Source organism: Marmota monax, unplaced genomic scaffold, assembly GCF_021218885.2.
Source record: "Marmota monax isolate L192 unplaced genomic scaffold, Marmota_monax_Labrador192_F-V1.1 WCK01_AAM20220418_F8-fsc00299, whole genome shotgun sequence".
NCBI lineage: Eukaryota > Metazoa > Chordata > Mammalia > Rodentia > Sciuridae > Marmota > Marmota monax.
Window position 1 is genome coordinate 348,787 of NW_026694371.1, and position 11,204 is coordinate 359,990.

At 37.8% G+C, this 11,204-nt stretch overlaps 1 pseudogene; it reads right to left on the reverse strand.

Annotated features, from left to right (window-relative positions):
• Nucleotides 1–413: 413 nt before the first annotated feature.
• LOC124109249 (G-rich sequence factor 1-like) lies at nt 414–9,416 on the reverse strand (annotated as a pseudogene).
• Between the last annotated feature and the right edge of the window lie 1,788 nt (nt 9,417–11,204).

The following is an 11,204-nucleotide window of genomic DNA, read 5'->3' on the forward strand; positions in this document are numbered from 1 at the left end:
GCTCTCAATTCATAGGTAAAATCAAAACCTTGAACAGATTACTTTTCAAAAAAGAAAAAGATTTTAAAGGTAGTACTGAATAAATATATGTGGTCTTTACAATGGGTAACATATCCTCTGTAAAAAGAAACTGCTTAATTATACAAAATAAAGAATTAATCAGATTTTCATAATCAGATCCTGAACAGTTTTTAATAATTAAGTTTTTTGGTTTATTTCACAATACTGAATTGAATTTTTCTCCTTCTCAGCAGTTCACTATGAATGTTTTTTAGAAGCATGAACCTCAAACCCCAAATCCTTTCTCTAGCTGTTGCTGCCAATAAACAGAAACTTTATAGACCATGTCCAAGAAAGATTTAAAAATGAAATGCTTCTTGTTTCATCCTTACTATCGGGTGTCCCTGGAAGTCTCATTTTCCTTCTGGGCATGAATTCAGGAGCAGTTCACTATACCTATTGTGAACATGGGACCTATCCTTGAGCATAGCTGCAAAAGCATCCTCATGGGTATCCAAGTGCACATCAGCTTTTTTTTTTTATTTTTATAGTTTATTGGAATCATAATTTAAATATGATCCACAAATTGCAATTTATTGAATGTCTCTTAAGTCTCTTTTAATTCATAAATTATGCTCCATTATGCCCACTCTTTTTTCTTATATATCTAAATTTATCTATAAAGTCATTTTTTAAGTTTTTTTTTCCCTTTACTCTCAAAGACAACTGGAAAAGAAAGCATTGTCTGCTATAATCAAAAACATAGCACAGACCACAAAGGATGGGTCCTTTCAAAACAAAAATATGATTCTTTCTCTTTCTGGGTCAAAACATAATGTGATTTTTTTTAAAAATCTAAAAGATTGAATATATATGCACAATCATAATTTATCAACTAATATTTATTTATTATAACACTATGTTTACACATAATAGAAGATTTAAAAATATATAAATTAAAAATACCAAGCTGTTAACATCAATTATTTTTTTATAGATAATGTCTTTATTTTATTTTTATTTTGAATGCTTTTATATTCTTTGGTATCTGCCAATAAATGAAAAAGAAGATTTAATTGAAAGAAAAATACCACAGCATAAACAGTAACCATACCACTTATCACAGCTGAGTTGAATTTAAAATTTGGCACATCAGCTTTTACAGTAGCTTTTGCACTGGAACTGTATTCCATGGTGATTCTCACAGGCTTCAGGGAAACAAAAAATCACAACATCTTGGGCATTATCTTGAAAAAGTAATATTCTCTTGTGGACAAAATGCAATGAAGGTGTAGTTCCCAAATCAAGAGCCTCTGGAAGCTTTTCTGACATCTCTTTTGGCAATTTTTCAAAACCTGTCATGGATCTAACGTCCTCATTTACTTCATGTTCTTCAGTGACCATTTCTGGCTTAGTTATATACTTCGCAGTAGCAGAAAATGCCATTTTCTTTCCCTTATGAGAGCCAACATGGGTTTGAACTTTATTCTTTCTGCTGGAAATATCTCTATATATCAGTTACCAATTTCTTCCCTGTGTTTCAACAAGGCTTGGTTGGCCATTTCTGGTTCTTCAAACTGCACATATGCTTTCCATGTTTTTCTTCTCCTGCAAAGAAGTCTACAATATCTTTCTCATTGCAACTATAAGAAAATCCTCTTAAACTAACTACACCATCATTCACCACAGGTGATGACTTGACCTGTAGGCTCTTCATTAAGGCATCCCCATCTTCACTTTTTATCCCATATTCTTCCACATATCACTTACCCATGTACATACAGTGCTTTTCTTAGGCTTTATGCACATCCTGCTCTGACTCCATTTCAATTAAGGCATCACCCCTTTCTTTCCCATCTCTATTTAAAAGAAAATGTATTCCGTTCCCACTATTGTGGATTCTGCAGTCTGAGAAAAAGTTAAGCACATCTTCCACAGTACATGACCAAGGCAATCCTTGAGCTCCAATGAGATAAATATCATCCACCTCCTCTTGTAACTTGGATGGGGCCAATTCATACTCAAGGAGTGGTGGAAGGCCCTCCAGGTAGATAGTTTTGGACTCCTGGCTGTAGCTCTGAGATGAGCCCGTGGTGGCCGCCAGTGACTGGGGTGGCAGAATAGCATGCAGAAACAAGTAGGTGGTTGTGGCTGCTGCTGAGGTGGACACCAGGGAAGGGCCCACCAGTCTCTTGGTGGGCTGAGGCCTGATCTGGAGGTCCCGTGTCTAAGAGGCGGCCGCAGATGCCCTGTGTAAGAGCAGCAGGCAGTGGCCACAACCAGAAATGCCCAAGGGGAAGGAGCCAGAGGTGGAATAAAAGGGTAACCAGGCAGCGCTGGTGCTGCACTTGCAGTCCCCGCAGCTGCTGCATTTACAGCTTCAGCCCCCAGAAGGCGCCAATGCTTCAGTTGCAGCCCCAGTAAACTGCTGCAGTTACAGATTCAGCCCAGGAACAGTGCCCAGAATACACAGCACATTCTGACCAGGGACTCCTCCCGAGGCAGAAGTAGAGGCAGTTGCCTGTGAAGTGCTAGCAGAGGGGAAGTGGAATCCATCGCCAGGGAGAGGTCGCCAGGGCAGTTAAAGATCCTTTTGCAAATCAGTTCACTAGGCAATAAAGGCCCAACTAATCACTGGATATATGCAAAGAAACACATTTCAAATCCACTACTTTGTATGACAAATATTGCTGAAATAAACACAATAACCACATTCAGAAATCAGTGACTTTTTTTTCTTATAAATGAAATTACTAATTAAATATAAATTTTTAATTTTAAATATTAAGGATAAAGGTGTTGAGTATCATATGGTAAATAAACAATAGCGTTTTCATAAATAATACTCTAATATCAATTTTAATGCTGGGCTAAGATGAATGTAGTTAGTTATCTTTGCAGGTAAGACATTTGGCCTGTAAACAAGAGTCAAGATTTACATTTTTTCAAAAGATTTCACATGAAATTGTTTTCTCATAACCAAAATTATAGCTTTACTACTAGATAATACCTATCTGGAAGGCACAGGTTTGACATAAAAAACACAGATTAAAAAAGTTACAGCCTTCATGTAAAAACAATACCAACTCTTTTAAAAAAAATTATTCTGTACTTATAACATAAGAAAATATAGTACTTTAAAATAAAATTTAAACATAAAAAAGGAAATTACATGAAAAAATTCATTTTGGCTTCTCTTACTTCTAAGATAATGAATGCCCCCACTTTATCTTAACATCTATACAGGAAAAATAATTAAAATAAAATTACTGTGAATCAATATTAAAAAATGTTTTGTTATAATTCCAGAAGATGTAGAAGGTAGCATTTTATTTCATTCTGAAGTGTAAATACATTCTAAATATTAAACAATAAAATGTATTTATATAAATAGTGCTAAGATGTAATAATTGTAGTAAAATAATTAAAATATACTAAAATGATTTAGTATACCTTATTATATAAAAGATATAAATAACCATCAAATATAATAAAATGTTAGTAGGAATAATTGCTACTAAACTTTCTTTCCAAAAAAGAATCTATCTATCTATAATAACAACAAAAAGCAACAATCTTTCAGATCCATAATTCATCATCTATGAATACTAACATTGTCACACATATGATACAATGAGAGAATAACAGACATAAAAGTAACACAATCTTCACCATAATTTTTAAAGTATTTCTACAAAAAGAAAAAAAAACCATTTTACTACATGAATAATTCTTGAAGCAGTGTTTCTCAAATGTGAAATAATCTTGAAACTGGTAGATTGGAAAGAAATAATATTTGTTATACCCTCTTTTCAAAGGTTCAAAATCAGAATATATATATATATATATATATATATATATATATATATATATATATATATATATATCACACACACACAATAGCTAATACTAATATGTTTAACATAAGTGTCAAGAATAAAGAGTACCTATTCTTCAACTTCAAGAAAGAGATTATTCTTCCATTTTTGCCAAAAGCTGTAAACAAGTAAACATTTAGTTTTAAATTTGCCATGATCAATCAGTCTTTAAGGTCCACTCAACTTTTCCATTCAGTGAAGATAAATAGCCAATCAGCAACTTCCTGAATTCCATAATCTCCTCAAATTCGGTCATTCTCTAATTTCCAAGCTTAAAGTTAACCAATCATTAAATTTTCTAACTTTTGAAAATCACCCAATCTTAAGATGCCATGCTTCCTCAAACTTCATATAAGAACAGTTTTTTTTCCTGATGCAGGGCTGTGTTCTCCAAGCATAGTTCTCCATTGCTTAGGAAATATGTAATTCAGCATTGTTTCAGCAATATTTGATGGTGATTTCCTAACTCAATATTATAATGAGTATTTAGAAATTAACATTTTTCTCCCCTGGGGTGAGAAAAATTATTTGTTACCATAATTCAATATAATGTCAAGTTTTGAATCTTCATCCTTTATTAAAATTATAATTCTTCTTTTTCAATATATATGCACTCTAGCCAAGATCAAACTCCCTCTCTCCCTTCTTCCAAAATCCACGGTTTTACATTGTCAATGGTCCAAATCCAGCCAATGAGTGTACTATATGACACATTATAATATTCAAACACTGTAATTTATACCCAGAATTGAATACCATCAAATAATCTTTTAAAATACTGCTTAAATATTTAAGTATATAATAATTTTAACCTAATGAATATCTAGCTTCGTTTTGTAGAACCTGAAGCCCTAAATTGAAAATCATATTTTATACTGATTTGTGCAAACAAATAAATTCTTAAATTCCCCTATCTAGGAAATAAAATTACTATCACCATTTCCTATCACCTCACAAACATGATGTGATCAGAGTAAAATAAACTCTGAATATTTCAGAAAGAAGATAAAAACTGTATTATTATCATATACTCTGTTGTTAAAGTCAAGTCATTTTGAGGTTTAGGTAACAGTGCAGAAAAACAGGCTCCCCCTCAAACATGACATAAATAAGGGCTACCCAGTTTATCTCATTTTCTTCATGGATTACAGTTAGAAAATGAGATAAATGGGAGGCTTGCAAAAATCTGTCTGTATAAGGATGGCAATATAAATCCTGGCCACCTGCCTTAGCTATGCTCAAAAAACAGCTGAGAGCTAGCTCTGGGACTAATGTTGGATTTAGTGGGCTTGAAAATATATTCTAAATAGCAAACAGTGATACCTTATGGTTAAAGAAAACTCAGTAAACTTTCAGTATTTCAAATCTTAGCAGTATTTCATTCAATTTAACAACCAAATCCAGCAGCAAATTATACTATGTGTCAAGGGATCTGTTTAGTCATGTAAGCGTAGATTAGGTAAGTTTATTCATAAATTGTCAATTTTATTTTTTGAAGAATACCTCAAGAGACAACACAGTTCAATGCAAACAGCAAAAATTACATTATGAGTTGGATGACATTGAATAAACAATTTAATCTCCCTAAACCAGCTTCCTTGTATATAAAGTGGGAATAGTTACTCTATTCAAGGGTTTTTAGGAAGATTACATGGAATAACAACAACAACAACAACAACAACAAAATCAAACTGAGGACTTCAAAGGGGTCCCAGGCATCAAGACCTACCTAAAAATCCTAGAATTTCTTATCACTAACTTTATTATGGAAAGTAATTTGATCTGTGTCTGTTTCCTTATTAGTCAAATCATGAAGATAATGTAGTCCTACATACTTTTCAGGGTGTTTGTGACAATAACATATAAAAATAATATAAAAAGGATCTTTGAACTATAAACAAGTAACTGAAAGACAGCCAATTGTATATGTAAAAATAATAAAGAAATTCATACTAGAAAACCTGTTACAATGCAAAACTATATGATGTCCAAATTAAATTAATTGTATAAGAAAAAAATCCATAGTTTAAAATAAACACAAAAGCACTAGATACAATGACAACCAAAAATATTTAAGGTCATTGCGTATAGTTTCAAGAATTATTTTTCTATGAAATTAATGAACAAATTAGCCCAGCTATCCAAAAAACTAAAGCCTCAAAATAAAACCTCAAGGGGCTTGGCCTGGGGCTCTGCAGTTTAGGCATTTGCCACTTAAAACAACCACCTCACTGGGAGAAAGAAAAAAGAGCAGGAAAGAGGGAGACATGCAGGAGTGCCAGGGTGAAGGCCTAGCGGAGTCCAGGGAGTCCTGAAAGATGAGCGGCATCAGCGAAAAGATGAGACAGGAATCATATGGTTGGAGCAATCTCCAGAGAGAGAGAGCTCTAATGAAGCTGTCTCTGGATCATCTTTTATGGCAATTTTTCTCATCATTATAAATTCAGAATACATCATTGATTATACAATTTCAAAACTTTGCCAAGACATAACGTTTCCTTAACTATAATTAGGAGGATGAAAAAATGTAACATCAATTTACATTTTTCCAGGATGTAATTTTTAGCTATCAATAATTAATAAATGCATCACTAATTTACATTTTTTTCAGATTTTTCAAAGATGTACTATTTTCTTATTAACTAATGCCAAACTACATAACAAGTCTCTCAATCTCCTAATGTATCATTAAATTTTAAGTTTTAAAGTACACCTGCACTTTTATTTATAATCTAAAATTCCCATCTAAAAAAGTCCCTTTAAATCTTATACTTAAAATATCCTAAAGTTTATAAACCATTCTTAAAACATATCAGAAACCCATAAAACTAAAAACCTAACAATTCTAAACACCAGAATCTAAATAGAATAATACTTCTAATATTATTCTAAGAATATGTCTTATAAAACTACTTTAATTAATTCATAAATTTGTTCTTATAAAATTGGTTGAGCTGCTTTCTCAAAGAGTTTCTTTTCTTCTCAGTCAGGTACACTAGTTCTTATATCTTTATAATCTTTTGCAATTAAAAATAAGTTCTGAACATCAGTCCACTTTCTGCCAATATTAAATATGCTCACCATAAATCCCTAAGTGAAGTAAAAGAGGGTTTATAGAAACGAAAAGAATGTATCCTTATATGTCTTAACTTTCCTAAGTGTACAACATAACTTTCCTTAATCAAAATTAAACTACATATGGTGGGTTTTGTTCAATAAGCATAATGATTAGGTTTTCTGAGAAGCCGGAAATATAGGCTTGGGTTCTAGTTGATATAATCATTGTGGTGCCTAAAATTCTCATGACCTTTTGGAGAATAATCGTTGTTCATTATCAGTTTTGTCCTCAATGTGCTGAGATAGTAGAGCATCTTTCTACTTTGTCCTTGATATGCTGAGGGGTAGTAGAAGAGCCTTCAAAGCATGAACTACCTGTTAGATTCTGGCCATCTGAAATTTAATTTGGTTTGGCATTTAACATACTCATGCCTCCTGTCAGGAACATGAGCATGAAAATGAAAAGTCCCAATTACATAAAAAAGTGCCTCATAGTTTCGGTTTCCCAAAGGCAGTAAAGACCAAGATATGTCCTTGAGGCATCTGAGGTGCTTGATGACCCTGATGATACACTCCCCACTGCCACCCTCTTCTGGAACATCAGGTTGAAATTTGATTTATGATCGACCCCACCTTGTAAAGAGGTGCCAGTTCCCAGGCAGGTGGCCTGAGTGAATCTAATGCAATTTTTTTTTTTTTCTCTGCAGAGCCAGCAAAGCAGGAGATCCTTTGACTGGGCTGGTTACTCACCCCCATCCTGATCCTGAACCTCAAGGCAGAGTTGGAATCATAATTATGGAGGCTGCAGCTTCTGAGATTGTTGCAGAGAGAATTCCCAGCTCTCGAGCTAGAGGAAGCCACTATTTGGAGAGATAGATGTGGCGGAGCCAACACATAGGTAGGTGACAGGCTGTACCAGACCTTGATCTGCAAACAATGATCCCCCACCAGTAGGCTCTGGGTGCTGAAAAATGTCTAACTTTTCTGCAGTGTCATAGAAGACCATCCTGTCAAAGTCGCTTGTGTACTGACATTCCTGCAAACCCTTCCGCAGGCCTTCTTCCATGGTTATAGTGGGCTCCCGTTGGGACAGAGACCGAAGCACTGGGCTGGAATTCATCAGGATCAGCATCCACAATGTGACTCTCTTTTCTCAGCTTACCAAGCCAACATACCTTCCTACTTTTGTTACATTTGCCCCATCATGTTCAACTCAATGTATTGGCATTGGGACTCCAGGAAACTTATACCAGACCTTAACACCAAGGGCTGCATTGACCAGTATGATTGTGCTTGGATTCCTCAATGATGTCATGTACTATGTGCTGAATGTTTTTATTCTCCAAATAAACCTGTTGAAGCCCTAACCCCCAATGTGATGGTATTTGGAGATTGGCTTTAGTGCTTAGAAGGTTAGATGAAATCCTGAGGGTGGGGCCTCATGAGGACATCAGTGGCCTTCCTGGAGAAGGAAGAGACACTGAGGAGGTGCAGTCATGTGAGGACAAAGGAGAACCAGCTGTCTTTTCAAGCAAAGAGAAGAGACAGCTTTTACAGGACTTTGGGTCAGGCACCCTTTATCTGGGAAAGCTGACTCCAGAACAATGAGAAAGGAATGCCTGTGTTTGTGTTCACATGTTCCACAGTGTCATACTTGGCAGCACAGGCTGACTAAGACAGTGCACAGAATTGACTGGGAGCATGGTTATAAATTGGGGCAAAGATGAACATCTCCATCCATTATCCAAAGACAGTTTTCCCCAAGTACCACATCACCAGAGGGTCTCAATGAGGAGTTCATGACAATTTGCGTGGGTATCCATAGAGTTCTGTTTTGGGGCCAGCACCCCTAACCCCACTTGTGGTTGTGATGTCCCCTATGCTGGGAACAATCAGGTCTATAGTGGAAGGTGCAATGACTGGGGGAGACACCATTATGTGTAGTGAGACAGCCAACTTCAATTCCCGTCTCCCATTACCCCAGGAACCACCTCTGACCTTGAGTCCTCCATGTGATGGTCATGATCATTGAAAACAAAGATTGTCTTTTTATTCCCTGGTGTGAGATGAGTGCGTCTGTGAATACAGGTGTCTCAGCTTGTCCCCCACCCTCAGGACCTTTCTTCCAGTTCCCTACATCCCAGCCTCCTCTTTACAACCCATGCTTTTCCTCCTTGCAGAGTTCAAGGATAATCCTGAGGAGACTACTCCCACGAAGTAGCAGGAAACTACTCCCACATTGGGAGTCTGAGGAAGGTGCCTGTGGACCAGGGTCTTGAAGTGGTGCCAGGGCCTGAAGTTCTCATAGACACTGTGAGGTCTGCTGGAGTCACCTGGCGGCACCACAGCCGGGAAGGTTGGTGGTGTGCCCACCACATACAATGTACCTGGCCTTTGGTGTGCATTCATTGGGAACATGATGGGGACCAGCTGGGCAAACTGTCGTAGTGCTGGAGGACGAAAGCCTAAGTGCCAGTGCATCCCACAGTTTTGGATCCCCCACTGGATGAGGCAGGCACAGTGGTCCTCAGTGCAGAAGGTGCCATGAGGAATGGAGCAGGATGCTCCACACCCCCACAGAAGGCCCCTGGGGCCCTCCAGTTGAGGGGTGCCTGAGTGTGGGCAATGTTCTGAATATGAGGAGGCCCTACTGGCCTCAGTTGTGGCCCATATTGTACATAGGTGAACAACCTAGGCACATATGGCTGTCCAGGGTAAGTGGAAAGCACCAGACGTTTATCCTGGGAGATGGGTGAAGTCACACATGGTGCCAGGAGTGGCTCCCAGAATGGGTGCTGTGTTGGCACAGGGGCAGCTGGAAGAAAGTTCAGGCCCTTGAATGCAGACATGTGGGCCTCAGGATTGAAATTCATGCCTGGTCCCCGTGATGCAGATGCTGTGGAGGCAAAGCAAAGGGGGGAGTGGAGGAGGGAAAATGGCAATAGGATTAAGGACCTCCAGTTCCTTAGTCAATGCGACTCTGAGGACAAATGCTAAGAGCTCAGGGTCCTGTGGGCAGGGAAATTTTGCACTTTGAAAATGTCCCTTAATGAATTTCATGCTGTTTTACATTAGTCATAGTTATACACTGAGAAAACTAATTTTCAGTATACCAGGATTCCCTGAACGCTATCTGTTGGCCATGACACCTCAGTTTTCCCTGCCTCTGAGAGACGCCTTGTGCATCCTTTGCAGAAAATCCATTGGCCTCCTAGGTGACTTACTAGAAATGGATCAATTTGACTCTGCTCAGTGGCACCATGCCCAGCTGCATGCTCACCAACAGGAAAGGGATCTTCTCCAGGAAAGATGAAGGTACTCGAAGGTCACTAGTGAAGATGACTGTTTCTAAAGATTATTGCCCTATCACCTCCTCAGGCTTCCTTTTGTTTACTCCTTGTTTACCCCTCTACTTCTTTCCTAGGCTTCCACAAACAAGCAAAAGATACTTGAATTAGATCTCTGCCTACCTAGAGTCTGAGGAATCTTGAAGTTCACCCAGAAGCACATCCTGCCCAGCATGTGGTTTTCTCCCAGCATTCCCACAGGAAATACTAATGGGGGTCAAATTCTGGCCACCTGTGTCCCTAGTGTTCACTGGTTTCTGCCATCATGCACGGAGTTCCTTTCCCAGGGAAGAGGTCTACGTGATAGACACTGAGTTCCCGAGATCCTCTCCTGGGCTGACCAGGAAAGGCCACTGAGGTTTATAAAGTTGATGGGATGGTGAGGATTGGGGTTTCCCAGAGATTTTCACAGACACTGGTCATTTTGTTTAATTGGCTTTGGGAATTGGAGCCATTCTGAGGTCCTTTTCCTTTGCGCTCCCAGTAATGGGAAGGAAAGTGTCACACAGATTCAGGTCTGTGCTAGCTGCTACCTTTGGCAAGGTTGTTGGGAGCACATTCCTGTTCATCAGAACATTACGCAGAGCACAGTCGAGAAATGGGAGGTCCATCAAACTTCAATATTTGCACGTATTAATCAGGACACCTGCCTAACTTCAAATGAGAGTTCCAGTAGGGCCCCTTCCTAACTGTGTGCTATACTCCTTCCTGTCTTCATTAGAACCCAGTCATCTTCAAACCTGATATTGGAAAATGAATAACACCCCACATGTGCTCCCCTTTCATGGAAGAGAAAACCAGGAAGATAAGCAAAGTGTCTGTGTCAATGTAAAAACAATGAGCTGAGGCTACACATAGAGAGTGTGAAAGTGATAACAATTCAGAAGACCTCACAGAGACCCAAATCTATGTTGGTTGAGTT